This window comes from Anopheles cruzii, chromosome 3 (genome assembly GCF_943734635.1).
Source record: "Anopheles cruzii chromosome 3, idAnoCruzAS_RS32_06, whole genome shotgun sequence".
Classification (NCBI taxonomy): domain Eukaryota; kingdom Metazoa; phylum Arthropoda; class Insecta; order Diptera; family Culicidae; genus Anopheles; species Anopheles cruzii.
The window spans coordinates 32,028,453-32,043,317 of NC_069145.1; the positions used below are offsets into that span (position 1 = coordinate 32,028,453).

At 43.3% G+C, this 14,865-nt stretch overlaps 4 non-coding genes across 4 annotated transcripts; 1 reads left to right on the forward strand and 3 right to left on the reverse strand.

Annotated features, from left to right (window-relative positions):
- Positions 1–3,453: 3,453 nt before the first annotated feature.
- On the reverse strand, positions 3,454–3,527 carry Trnai-aau (transfer RNA isoleucine (anticodon AAU)). The gene has a single exon. It is a non-coding gene; the product is annotated as a tRNA-Ile (tRNA).
- Positions 3,528–4,328: 801 nt separating this feature from the next.
- Trnak-uuu (transfer RNA lysine (anticodon UUU)) lies at positions 4,329–4,401 on the reverse strand. The gene has a single exon. It is a non-coding gene; the product is annotated as a tRNA-Lys (tRNA).
- A 237-nt stretch (positions 4,402–4,638) lies between these two features.
- Positions 4,639–4,710, forward strand: Trnaw-cca (transfer RNA tryptophan (anticodon CCA)). The gene has a single exon. It is a non-coding gene; the product is annotated as a tRNA-Trp (tRNA).
- Positions 4,711–5,105: 395 nt separating this feature from the next.
- On the reverse strand, positions 5,106–5,179 carry Trnai-aau (transfer RNA isoleucine (anticodon AAU)). The gene has a single exon. It is a non-coding gene; the product is annotated as a tRNA-Ile (tRNA).
- Between the last annotated feature and the right edge of the window lie 9,686 nt (positions 5,180–14,865).

The window sequence follows — 14,865 nt, forward strand, 5'->3', positions numbered from 1 at the left end:
CGCGATTGCTAGTGTGCATTTTGCGTAATGGTCGCTTGATACAAAGAATCCGTTTATTTTCTTTTAACATATTGTTATGAATATACAGAACTATTTGTTGGCGTAATCATCTCCAGTACCAACGTGTCTAATGAATGTGGTCGGCAATGATAATCAAATTAGCGGCTTCAGGATCCGTCATGCTAAGTGTGTCGTTTTCCAACTTTTAGTTTTCACTTGAAAGACGAACGTTTGGTCCATTCCTCCAGCTCGACATCAGACGACGCATATGGTGCAGTACTAATCTGTTCTAAATGATTAAGCGAGTGGCCATTAAAAAGGAAGAACGTTTAGCCCACAATGTTTTTTACCGTTGGTAAAGAAATGCTAATTATCATGGGAAATGTATTTTTGTTATTCTGCTTCGCATTCCAATGTCCGCCGTCGATCGGCTTTTGCATTTTGTGCAGTAATTAAGCCAGAACCCAGGTGACGGCAACAGCCCGAGCATGGTGCTAATCAGGCCAATTTTTAAATCATTTCTAACAGCTGACCACTGATGCAATTTTGCACTGCGATATCTTAATGTGATATTTTATAGTGTCATTTTTCAAATGAGAATTGGGCATTAGGAAAAAGCAGTTGCACATCAATATGATTGAAACGGAAAGATTGTATCGAACAAGAACATTTTATTTAACTTTGCAGGATCTGTGTCGCTCTAAACGACTGTCCTTTATTTATGTAATGAAAATTTTTCAAATAATATGTTTAAAAAAGATTGGTTGTTTTTAAAAGAGCACCTCGTTTCTTAGTTTGGTCCACATTTCAGACGAAGTGTTTACAACTCACACGAATGCTGTCTGAGTCGTTGATCTTACATTAGCGATTCATTAATGTAAAACATTTCAAAAACATTTTCTAGTTGTTTGGTTTCTGAAATGCCTATTGAATAGAAAAGTAGCTGTAATTATCATCCCTGATGAGGGACAACAAGCATCGAAACGAAAGCAAACATCGGGCTGCGAAACGAACCATTTTTTTGTTTTTCCTCGCTTCGAAACACAAAAAAGCCTCTAAGTGGGCAGAGTATTACAATGAGAGTGTGTTATTTTTCTCATAACCACATAACGGACTCGGAGTACTGCTTCGATCTAGCAAATGATAGTCGACGGTTTCCGTCAGCAGCAGCCGGGAAACCGCACGCCAACGGACCCGCGGGCATGTCAGAACCGGAAGGAGGAGCGACAGCATTGCGGACCCCCAAGATACAGTGCGAGAGCGAGTACGTTATGCTTTATTCATGTCTTTTATCCGGGCGATGTTTGTGTTCAATTATATTGTAACCACAATTCGGTCGGCTACTTTGGCTTTTTCGGCAGGCTCGTGGCAGCCTCCAGTGCTGCCACGAGCCTGCTGGCTGGCTGCTGGTTTGATGGGAATGTGCGATTCCGGCCAACAGGATGTTGCGAAATGTTGCCCATATTTTCTCACTCACGGTGCGGCAGTGGTTTATGTGCTGCCTCTGCGTGCCTGTGTGTAAATGTTGTTTGCGTTTTGCGCCACAAGCCGGGTTCCTGATGAACGGCAAAAGATGAAAAGGGCCCCGAAACTAGTGCGAAAGAGCCAACGAAAGAACAGAAACCACCACCGCCAGGTGAAATTGAATTAAAAATCGTACGTCCGCAACAACAACAACAACAACAGCTTCCCGCTCATCTAAAAGTGAAAGATGGAATTAAGTAAAAAATGAAAAAAAACGCACGCCCAGAAATTCGCAGGAACTAAATTCGAAAACGGGGGTTTCAGAATTGAGCAAATATTTATTTCTACCGGAACTCGGAATGAGCCAACAATTCAAACATCAAACGGCACCGGTACTCCTAAGCATCCGAGCAGCGAAGCAATAGAAATCGAACCGCTCGGCTCAACCATTTCACTCGTTATTACTTGGTCTTCTATTTTCCGGATGGTCCGCAGCGCGCTTTTCACGTGTAACCCGGTGCAGCTACCGAAGCGCAAAAATGAAACAAACAAAAATTGAAATGAAATGAAACAAAAATGTTCGCTTGATGCTTATTTACTTACTGTGCTGTGGAATATCACGCAATGAACGAAAAACAAAAGTAAAGTATTTGGTCTAAAACCAACCGCCTCTGTTTCGTTTTTCTGCCAACTGCTAACATCTCTTAAGGGTCCAAACAGTCTGCCACAGGTTTTGGTTTGGTTTAATTTAATGTTTGGTTTTAATGTTGCAAGTTTACATTTTTGAGTCATAATAAACAACACGATTCATAGTGACCAAACACTTACAGGGCTTGAACAATCAGGCTCAAATTGATTCTGAGAGAAAAATGTCCCACTGGATGTTGCCACGCTTCCTTCGTGGTTTTATTTATTGTTGATTTTTAATTGTAAAACATACGATCCTGCACCGGTAGTGTCGAAGTGTTTTGGCGCAAGTGAATGGCACTTTAATTTTTCAAAATTTTTATTCGTAACACGATCTATGGCCTTATTGGCCTTATAGAATTTTGGGAATGGGAATAAAAACATTTAAATCTTGTCTCCAAAGCAAAAGTTATTACTTTCAAGTTTACAGAAGAGGAAACAATACCACAATGAATCATGAAGAAATACCAAAAAGCTGCATTATCCAATTAATTTACAAATTAAAGGATTGCTTTTGGTAATTTTCATTACACTGCTGCTACTTATTTTTCGTTCTGTAGCACAAAAAATCAAACACGGTCAACAGGTTAAATGCTCGGTTTAAGATGGGCGCAAAAAAGTAAAAGAATTCGACACCCACAATGAAACATTTGGAGAATTAATAATCGAAGAAAATTAATTGTAGAATGCGACCTTTCGGAAAAGGTTTTTGATACAAGCTGCGATGACACAAGGGTGGCGGTAAAACGATATTCGTCTCAATTAGCAAAAGGATAGCGTTCGCTGCTGCACTAATAATGTCCTGCCGCCTCATTATTCTTTTCTCCATTAGTAATGGCGGTTTATGGCGACCGTCACTGACGTATTTTCCGTGGCTGGTAAACCTACAACTGCTAATGATTTCGATTCGCTTCCTAGCTTTGCTGGCCTATGGCTCTAGTTGATGCTGTCTCAAAATAATGAGCATCATTTTCCACTTATTTGTCCATTGGGACGCATCCGTTTGACGTATTTTTTTGGTTGCAACTGATTTTGCAAGTGGTGTACGAGATAATGTCCCAGATAACAACTCAAAAATTTGGTGCAATCAATACTTATTTTGCGTTAAAATACAACACGACACACGGACGCAAAAATATGCATAGAAAAAACTAGGACTCGATAACAAACAGTATGGGTTTAGTTGACGAAAATTTTAACATAAAGTTGCAAATCTTTCAAATGGTCAATAAACTAAAATTATTTCTTATTAAGAATGTAAAAATTTACGATCAAAAATAACAAAACAAGAAAAAAGTAGTATGGCTCCAGAGAGGATCGAACTCACGACCTTCGCGTTATTAGCACGACGCTCTAACCAGCTGAGCTATGGGGCCGTCGATGTCGTTGGGCTATTTTAGCGTATTTAAATGGCACGCGCGTGCGTGAATGAGACGATTGAAGAAGGATGTTCGACGCACAGTTACTGCATTGTATAGTTTATCCGTATCTGGAGATTTTTGTGTCAGAATGGCCGAGCGGGTTAAGGCACCAGACTCATGACGTGCACTGCCGTTTCTTCGGGCCCTCTTGGCTTATAAAACAACCAATAGTGTTTGGAAAACAGAGGCAACGCATATCGAATCGTGTAGCTTATCGTAGGGGTTCTAAGCAATTTATACAAAACTCTTACAACACATACAAACCTGTTTAATAAATAACTTGATTCCCGAAAATAATACATATGCGCATTGAGAGATCTGGATTCTATCGTTTCCCCCTCATCCTTGAGCGTCAAGCGATAGAGCGTGGGTTCGAATCCCACTTCTGGCAACTATTACAACAAGGTTTCCTTGTGAATGATATCGAGATTTTTGTTGTTTCTTTTTCCTTTTATTTTTACCAATTTGGTTTGGTCAACGCCACCAAAAATAAAACAAAATGATTATAAATATTAGCAACGATGGTTATCGACTGGTATGTTGTTATTCAATCGGGTCGGTATGTTTGTCTCTGTTTTCGTTGTAATCTGCAACTGCGATCATACTCTGCTAGTGCATGGCCAGTCAGCTGGCACAAACACAACATAGCACAAACCATAAATCAGCGAATCTCCTCTCCACTGAACGAGCTTATACATATATTATTATATTACTTTGTTGCGTGGGATACACAAGAATATAAAATATAATTCGTTTCGCCCGAAAAGGGACTTGAACCCTTGACCGTTGGATTAAAAGTCCAACGCTCTACCGACTGAGCTATCCGGGCGTCGTTGAGGAGGGGTAGATAGAAACTGTATGTGTTCAGCAGCGTTACATGTTGGTTTTAAAAGAATGATTAGAAGCATCATCTTTCTTCTGTTTCTGGTACCGCATATAATTACAATGAGAACGAAAGTTGATGATTGATTTGCGCATGTCATGAAATACGTATATATAAAAAGGATATTATATACCGAACCACGTTGGCTTTAAGAACATATTTAACCATCGGAGGGAGATTGAAGACTCCGTGGCGCAACGGTAGCGCGTCTGACTCCAGATCAGAAGGTTGCGTGTTCAAATCACGTCGGGGTCAAAATTACAAAGATTTGTTTTTTATGTTGTAAAACTGTAGAAAGCTGAATAACCTATGATTTCGTAAAAATTCAATGGTAATCTCATCTTTATTTAACAAACAATGCGTGTTAGCTTTTTATGGGCTCTAGCAGGATTTGTATATATTTGATTTAAAAAAAGCAAATGTAGCAAACGACGCCTTAACATACGTGATAACAATACAAATGTGGAAACCGTGGCCCATAGTTTGATTCACACCTCCTTCGTGAAAAAAATAGTTCACGTTTGAGAGGATTATAGCATTTAATATTTTTAAATTGATTGTATTACTTTGAACATTATTTTTTGTACTCAAATTGAGGCATAACATATTACAACAAAATGCTGGGAAACAACAAAATAATGGGGTTTTAGTGGCTCCAGAGAGGATCGAACTCACGACCTTCGCGTTATTAGCACGACGCTCTAACCAACTGAGCTATGGGGCCAGTCGTCACGTTTTGTTTCAAATCGGTATAATAAAACAATGCCTGTGTTTTATGGCGTCTTAATAGTTTGGCCGTTTTTGAAATTGTGCAACGCAATAAGCAACAAATGATAAACAAATGTTCTCTTGTTACACAACTTTTTCTAACAGAGAAACATTTAACTTCATCTAGTCATCAACAATCAGGTTTTCGCACAATTCATACTGTTACCCGATCCTTGTCACGCAGTGTTATGCGTGTTTGCCAAAAATGTTACGACCATTCTTAAACAACCCCGTGGTTTAATGAGAGGAAATGACAGCTCACTTGTCCTGCCTTGTGCCTGAGATGTGTCAGATCACCAATCGATCGCTGCGAATGCTGCGAAGGAGACCACGACAGGTTCGAAAAGTCTGGTGAAGTCTTTGAACGTGAACCTCCTAAAAGATTAGGTTTAGCCGTGTCAGTTCTCATGCCGCGCAGAGCAGTATACGCCTAAGCCGCCAAGCACTAAAACCAAAACTAATTCATTCTTCGGCATTCGCCAATCGTGTACTCAATCATGATACGATTATTGTGAAATGTCAATTGTCCGCAAAATAAAAAACAACCGAGAAGTAGCGTATCGAAAATGAAATCCTTTTCGCCGATTACAGTTTGATGGCTTGAATGAGAATGACTTACTCTATTAATTTTGTGTAAACTAAGCTATTAATTATACTGAATCAATAAAGGTCAACTAAAAGGATTTGTCAAAATTAGTCGATCAGAAGGTCTAGCGTCCACTTCCTTCGTATTAAATTATATCCGCCGTATTACGACCGATGTATAGGATTTCATATTGTTTGGACAACACTCCAACTAAAGGCTAAATTAGTTGATCGATTGATCGAGGTGCCACGTGATGCATTAGTTCGCAAAACAAATGCCCATGCCATTGGGACGAAAATTCATCGCTCCGAGGTTCATGGCATTGTGGGCGGCCAAACTTTGCTGCATAAACCGACAACGGTCGCCCACCGCATTCCAACAAACGATTTGTGGTGCAGCGAGTGGCAAATACAAAAAAAACTGCCTCGGACCTTAGCCACACACGCCTGTCCACACTACACAACAATGGCGGCTTGTTGACCTAAACACCATCGCATAAAATGCTCGACTCCCAGACTCCCCTGATCGACGTGTGGCCATCACCGGCGGTGGTCATCGGCACTACGCCGCGGGATTTTTTTCAAATTCGTCCGCGTTTGTTTTGCATTACCCTGTCAGCGTTCTGACAGTTATAGCACACCAGTCCCCACTCGCGGGGGCTTCTCTGCGACCGTACGAGGACGATCTCTGCTGAGGATAGGATCCCGAGGGCGGCAACCTGAGTAGGGCACATGGCACACGTTCGTGAAACGCCACACTGACCGGCTAGGGGGCTATCAGTCATCGGCAATTTCATCGAGCATCGAGGTACCGGAACCGGTAGCGAGGGGTCCTTGAGTGGCCAGCTGCACGGGCGGGCCAGTTGACGAGAGCAGAAAAGGATTGTTTATAAACTACGGGCTTTCTCGGGTCTGGTTAGGTTTGTGGCGGTGCTACGATATTGATAGGTGGCTGCCCGGGAACCGGTGTCCACCGTCGGCGACGGGCCACCATAATGCTAACCATGCGCCGGCAATGACTAATTGGCTTTCGTTGGCCGGTGACGCTTTGATGCTGAAATTTCACGGTCCCTCGGGGACCGGCTTGCGAGTGTTCACCGCAGCGAGCGAGGCACAGTTAGTTTTTCGCGGGATTTTTTTGGTTTCGGTTCCTCGACTATCACCCTCGCATGAGGTTTGTATCTTTTTTTTTTCCTTTCGACGCTACAACATAGTGCCACACGCGCTCGCGTTTTATGGTGGCAGCTACCGCGCGAATGGACGGTGTTTGGTGCGTTTTATGGTCGATTTATTCTCGTTTTTATGATCCATTTCTTTTACTTGACGCCACCAACATGCCAACGGGGGTCATTTAATTGTTTAGACTGGTTTGTCTGCGTGTGTTTTTTATTTTAATTTCGTTGCCATTGTTTCTGTTTTAATGGAGCAAGAATGGACGAAATGATTTGAGCAAGATTAGTGAGTGTCCGATCGAAGCGTAAATTACCGGCGACACAGGAGAATTCTCGTTCGTTTGGTGATATTTTTTTCGTTTTTTTCGTGTTTTTCGTCAATTTTTAAGAATTAAAACTACACATCAGTCCATGTCCAGGAGGTGACAGACTTTTCGCCTTCGGAAAGTTCTTGAGTTGTAGTTCAATGTAAACGCTTATGTTGTGAGCAACGACAATAAGTTTCGAGACATTTATTCTTATATTTTGTTAATTCTATTCTAATCCTATTTAAAATGCGAACTTTCAATGAGAAAAATTGCTTTCGTCTATTTCACATTATCTAACTTTTTTGAATTGGTCTATCCGGAACTGGACGTTTGTCAAATAGTTTCTGGAAACATATTTAGCGCTGTTTGCTACAATCCAAAATTTGTATTAAATCCAGTATCTTGAATTAGCTTTCTCAGTAGTCATGATTCACAATGATTCACACGCATTCAATGATTTAATTTTATGCTTTTATTAATGGTCCCTGTTTGATAAGCCTTAACGAATCGAAGGGATTGTGTCTCGAAATATTATGATTTGTGTAGATTCGAAATTATCTACATAAGAAAAAAAACAGTTCAAAATCTGATACTATCGTAGAGTGTTTGTTCGCTTCTTTTTCTATAATCCTTATGCTTGCGTAGTAATCGAATATGCTTCAAATGTGAGTAGATTTAAAAATGCCTGAACAAAATTACGCACATGAAAGCAAATTTCTTGCCACTTGCTTCCCCAGCATAAAGGCCGCTCGTTTTCATTATGAGTTTTTCTTCACGGCGTGGCGCCTTCCATTCGAGGTCCCGAAATTAGCACCACCACGGGAGGCTGTTTCTTCGGTCACCGAAGTTGATATCCTGCCGCGCTGAAGATATCAAATCAAACAGATTCCTGATTTGACAGTGTCGGGACGGATCCTGCCAAACGTAGGATGCACCGTAAGGATGCTCGTTCCCAGTCCAGGTTGTATGGACGTCGGTAGGGTGACAATTTAATTAAAATACTGACTGCACTTTTCAATTTATCGGTCCGAGGGCATAACGGCAGGCTCCCGGAGCGGGCTAGCCGGACCACTAGCAAGCGCCCAGCTACAGCCCGGGCCGGGCTAGTCGAGGACTCCCGCTGTGTCAGCTATATGGCAATTTTGTCCGGGAACCTCAGGTTACAGCCCACCTATGGCACTGGGAGCACATGGTACACACGGGAACGAATTATGAGATTGAACGCATAGCTTGCCCTGAGGATGGCGTCCGGTGGGGGTGGGTGATGGGCGGAGTTTCCGTCCCATGTGATAAACTAAACCGTGGAATGTACGCCATCGCTACAACTTACGAGCAATTTGTGCGAAAGGTTAGACGGCGCGGCGTGATGCGAACGTCGAGCCACGGTCCAACAGGTAGGTCGCCTATTTCGGAAGCACCATTCGGAGGCAGCATAAAAACTAGGACTGCCCCTGTTTTTTGGGTTTGGGTTGGGGTTTCGTTATAAAAATCGACCCACACGGGTAGTGGTTCCAATGGTTAGGAAAATCGTTTCGATGCCTTCAGCCCATCATAATCGATTGGTTCTTGCAGACCTGCAAACACGTCGGTATGTTCGAGAATACTGAAGCCCGGGTCTTAGCGGGGCTTATAATTAGCACGAAAATTGCATGCAACAGCTGCAGCGATGCTGCAGCAGGGAATGAAACAGTTTTCGCTTCACTAGTGGCCATCGATCCGTAGGCGTCGATCTCGAGGTACAATTTTGAAAGAATACATTTTATGTAACATCTGAAAAGAAGAAGCCAAAATAGTGCAACAATTCAGCAGTGACATTTTTATATTTGCCAAATTTTGAGCTACAGGGCAGCATTATCTTGGTTGGCATAGAATTCAATCTGCAGCAATCCTCATTCAAGGTTCCTTAAACTAGCTGCCAAGAGCAAATTAAATAATTCTCTAATGAACTAATGATTATACCATACTTAGAACCAAACGGTAAAGCAAGGGCCGCGACTGTTACGGACACAAAATCCCAACGACGACCGCAGCGCCACGAAAACCCAATGCTTCGACAGCGCGTTGTTCTGGGCGCATACGCAACAACAATAGCATGCGTACCGCGTATGTTCAACTTGACCGCCAGGGTGATGTCTGTTCGGTACAGTGACGGACCGGCCTACTCTTCGCTATCCACAGAAATCGAAGGCTTATGGAAATGCAGCATGGCCGGCCGCAGAACGCTACCTGCTGCTGCTGCTGCTGCTGTTGCTGCTGCTGATTAATTCATCGTATCCGGAATACCGGATTCACCCTCTCGGCGACTCCGAGCGACAGTTTTTGGGTTTTTCGGACCAGTTTCATCCGGAACTAGCTGCAGCGTAGCGAGCGAACGACCTAACCTTCCATCATTCATCGGCCAGCCCGCATCCGGAGTTTTGTTATGTTTCCGCGTGCAGAATTATGCTGCCCGCGGCACGCCGCGTGTTCCGCGCGCCATGCTTTCGGTCGGCGGAAATGGCAAATTTTCCCGATGCAAAAGCAAACGAGCTGCTGCGTTTGTGGGAAAACTTTGCAGGGAGTGACGAAAACCCCCAACTAACCTCCGAACTGGTTTCGGTGGTCCGGCCAGCCAGGAAACCACAGCCGGTTCGTCCATTTGGATGAACGAAAGGAAAGGTGCGTGGGACACGCGCCAACTCGGTTCCATTGTTTTCGGGGCTTTTCAACACAACCACCACCGCCAGCGGCACCAGTTGTTTGGGTCCGATTTTTGGCTACTTTTCACATTTACAATTTTCCCAATTCATGTACGGGTCGCGAGTGGTGCGGTGTGGGAAGGCAACGGCTGGGCCAATTTTCCACTGCCAACGCCTTCGGGGCGTCTGATTTCCTCGGTAGCGCCGGGCGGGAATTATTGTTTAATTTACTGTTTGCCAGCGCCCCCGGGGGACCCAGGGCGCTGCTGCTGCTATTTATAGGACTTTGTTTACCTTCGTGGTTGTCCAGTGGGTGGGTAGGGTGTGGGCGTGGAAATGAAGGAGTTTGCCCGGGAAAAATCCCTTCAACCTATGCACATGTCCTAGGCGGGTGGTGCCACATGCCATGGATCACACGCCGGCCACAAACATCCGTTCGGAGAGTTCGCGGAAACTCCGACCGACTTTTCAATGAGGCCAGATCATGAAGGGCGTCGAGTTTGCTTAATTTGGTGGCCATCACGCGTCATTAGCTCTATTAATTGGGAATTTTTTTTATTAGTCCGGTTGGATGTGCTCATTGTATTGATTGTATTGAACTTGGGGATCAATGTTTATGGGAAAACTCGGAGTCCACGAGGTTTCAAAAGACATTTATTTTAAATCAATGGACAGTTTAACAACACTTCGCGCTGCGATTCAATTATATTGAACTTCAAATAAATTCTATTTCAAACTCATATTTAAAAAATGGGTATTCATAATAATAATACAAAGTTTTTCTATTGAAATACGATAAACTGCTCATAGTCTAACGTTTTGATAGTTCAGTGGAAAACAACGATCAATTTCACAAAAAACAGCTTCAATACTACAGATTCTGAGCTGAGAAATTTGTTGAAAATGTTACAAAAATTCGATAAGGTACTTAACGGAAATGTTATATTTATAGTACCATAGCATCCAGCTTTTCTCCTTTCATACCACGGTCGCCATCCCTTAAAGTGTTAGACCATGACAATGGATGACCAAAGTTACCAAACTAAACTTAAGCGCGGTCTGTTCGATGTTGAGAATGGATAATTAGATAAAACAATGAATTTTAGTTCAATTGTGGGCTACACCATGGAATTTCCTGTAACGAATCGTTGGAAATCAAGCCAGTTGTTTGTAAAAATTACAAGGTTTTGCAGCGCTATTAAATGTTTTATTATATGACGATGTATATAAATCCAATTATCTATTACAACTAATATTCCTAGACTACCGTATTTTTCAATGTATAACGCGCACCTTTTTCCCAAGTTTTTTAGCCCTAAAATCTGGGTGCGCGTTATACAAGGGTAGTAAAAATTTTGTCTCCTCTAAACTTACAAATGTGCCCTTTTAGGTACATTTTTATGGTCGTATTCCGTGGTAAACATCTGTCAATCGTGGTAAACTTTGTACCAAAATTGTTCTTTTCTGATCAAATGGAAGGAATAAACCTTTCAAATAAATGTTCAACCAATAAAAAATATTCAGCCGTTTTTGCTTTATAACCAAATGAAATCATGTATCGTTAAAGAAACACCCTGTAGTATGTCTTTTGCAATGTATACGCATTTTATCTTTAGTCTACTTTAGAATATTTATAGAATAATATAGATTTTTTTTTAGATTATTTAGCATAATACATTATTATCATTGGGTATTTGAGCAGTCTTGGCCTGGCACCAGAGACAATGCTAATCTCTGATGCTCTTCTGTAACATTTAATTTTTACGGACGGGATTGTTAGCCCCGCGCCAACCCCCCTGTCACGCCGGTATCGGGAATCGAAACCATGGCCGGTTGAGTTACAACCGATCCCGGGATTCGAACCACGGCCAGCTGCGCTGACAGCGAAGAGCGTTACCGACTGCTCTATCAGCGGGGGGATTTGTTGGATATCACATATCTGAAAAATGTACAATAAAAAACTTTTTTTCCAAATTTTTTCTCTTAAAATATGGGTGCGCGTTATACACGGGTGCGCGTTATACATTGAAAAATACGGTAATATTGCTAGATGTTTTTAGAGTGAATAAAGACTGGAAGTCACAATGAGCCATTTTTTCTTTTGCACCAGTCATTTTGACTGCTTTCGGTAAAAATAAATAGTCAGTCGTATATCTAGTGTTAATGTAAATTAGCAAATCTAGCAGAACTATTAAATTTTCCATACGAATCAGTTCGATAAGAATTTGGTAGATGTTTTGAAGATGGAACGCGCCGTAGCAAGTCTCGTTCCTAAAGAGCTCCTAAAAAGCTTCAATTTTTTATAGTGACTGTTAAATTGATTCACTCTTGAGTCAGCGACGTGCACAGTAAAAAAAATTCTTTTTTGTAGAACCTCTTTTATTCTTTCGTAATGTGAAAGGAGGAGCTCAAAAATTATAAGTTCTTCCTACCCGTTTCTTCTCTTCTCTATTCGTTTATTGGCATTAGGCCATTTACGAAATTACGATAAAAGTGTAACATACGCAGAAAAGGAATGGACTCAAAACGATGGAGCAAGTGCACTAAGGTTAAAGTCTAACCCATCTTGCCCTTGTTGCCTGAGAGTTTGTATCTCTTCTCTTTGTTTTCTAAAATTGTTTCAGACGAAAGAACACCTGAAACGAACGTTTTTATTGTTCAACTATTGGTGCATTTTAAATTACAAATTACATCGTCCCACGATGTGTTGTCGACTTTAGTTTAGGATTCGTTTGCACCTTAGCTTGGTGTTGATCCAACAGTGGCATAAATAAATGTGATCCGTTTGTCCGATGCCAAGACCACTCTGGGCGGGGAAGTTCGTTTCTCTTCGTTTCGCAGGTCCGTCGCAGGTTGTGCTGGTGTTGAAAATAACGCCAGCTGCAGGCGCCACCGGCCCCCTTTTTCAACATGGCCGTCAAACACACGGCCACTCTCTAATGCTGGCACACGATCTTCTGTCGAACGCGATAGCACTGAACAGTGCCGGTGGAGGCCAGGTGACCGCGCAAGTTCAAGGTCTTTCCGGTGCCCCAACCAACTACTCGATCGCTCGCACCGCACACTATTCGTAGCGCCCGTGGGCCGTGGGCGAAGACCGACGGACGGGGGTTTGTAAACTTATCGCAAGCACCACCCCACCAGCACCACCCGGCGGAAAGCCTCCGGAAACCACCTGTTTGTCACCGGGCGGCCCACTGTTGTTGCTGATGAGGTGTTAGCAACCCGCCACCAACACACACGCGCACCACCCCAGAAGGGTGCGCTCTCTAGAGCGTGGAGAGCCGTTCGCCAGTTGCTCTGCACGATGATCACGAGCGCGCTGCTAGTCGATCGCTTGCCAAAAGACGTCACCGGTGCATATCGCACGCAGACACTAACCGCGCGTCGCTGAAGATCCGATCTGATCGAAAAGATACTTTTTCAGGATCCTCGCATATTGCGCCCATTAGCCCAGAGAGCCCCGTTTATTGGTTGGAATTTATTCACACAAACGAGGTGCAGGGCCCGGCGATGAGTCAAAACAAACTGCTACTGGGCTGGGTGGGTGGCTAGCTGGTGGGAGTACGATAGCTACGTCGCTCTGTGTGTGTGTTGGCGGAACGGAACCTTATGTCAGCGTTTTTCACCCCCCTTTGCCAACTCGGAGGAGTTGCTGACGGGCGGGTGATGCTAATGGTGATGTGACTATTGTTGATACAGCGAAGACGGGGGTTTTATTAGCTCTGGTGTCACTTCTGTGTGCGGGTGTGTGTGCCAAAACGGCCTCTGGACGTGTTTATCGTTGCTTTTCACACTGCAAATAGCGCGTAGCTCGGCAGGAAACTATCGAGCCGTCGTGAGCATCGGGGTGTATCAATATTTTGTTGAAACGGGCCAAGAACGATCCGCTATATGTTTAGGAGAGTTTTTCAAGTCTACAATATAAATCGATCAACTATTTCGGGAATGTTATTTATTTTCTCTCTCTATCTATCGCGCTCGGAGGATTACGATTACCAAAGCGAATATTCAAGGTAACTGAGCACAGTTGCCAGTGATTGGCCTTTCTGTTTGCAGCACCTAGCCGAGAGCGAGCACCGGGCGATAGAGTCCTTCAACCCATCGTGTCTCTTGTGCCCAATTAATCGTTCGATTAGCGCGACCCCGCTGTCCGATGTTTCGGTCGATACCTTAATAAATACACTGTCTACAAAAGGAGACTAGTACATAATCAGATAGGAGTAAATGGGTTAGTATTAAGCATAGATTAAGTACTATTATGTATAACCTTTTTTTATCGCGGGTTTTTCCACTTTTTCCCACACGATGGAACACAAACATAAACAGAACTATCGAACGGCAACGCCACAAATAATTTAAGTATAATGAGGAAAACAAATACTGTGAACCCGTTACCAATTATGTTAAACAATTAGCTAAACTCAAATAAGGCCATTCAACAATAAAACCAACTACTACTGTCGGCCTACACACACCCACTTACCCTCCCACGCGGGAAATGCTTTCCCCTCACCCCTTCTTTACCATTTATTAGCCGGCCGGCCGGTCGGCGATAACAAATATCCTTCGCCGATCGACTTGGGCAGTGGTGGATTGGGCGTCGAGCTAACCGAAAGGATGTTTAGTCTCGACCATCGGATTTCGGCTTTTTAAGTGTGTGTGTGCTAAAAAGAAAAGGACAGAGCAAGAAAGGGAATTCCTGCACACACACACACACGCGCCGCTTGAAGACTCTCCGTGTTTGGAGGTGTTTTGTTTTGTTATTGACCCGTCGCCGCCGCCGCCGCCACCACGGAGACGCGTACGCAAGCACGCACGCACGCACGCACACTCCGTTCGGCTCTCCATTTGACTCTCCACCCGTTGGCTGTGTGGTGGTGGTTGTCCCCCTATCAA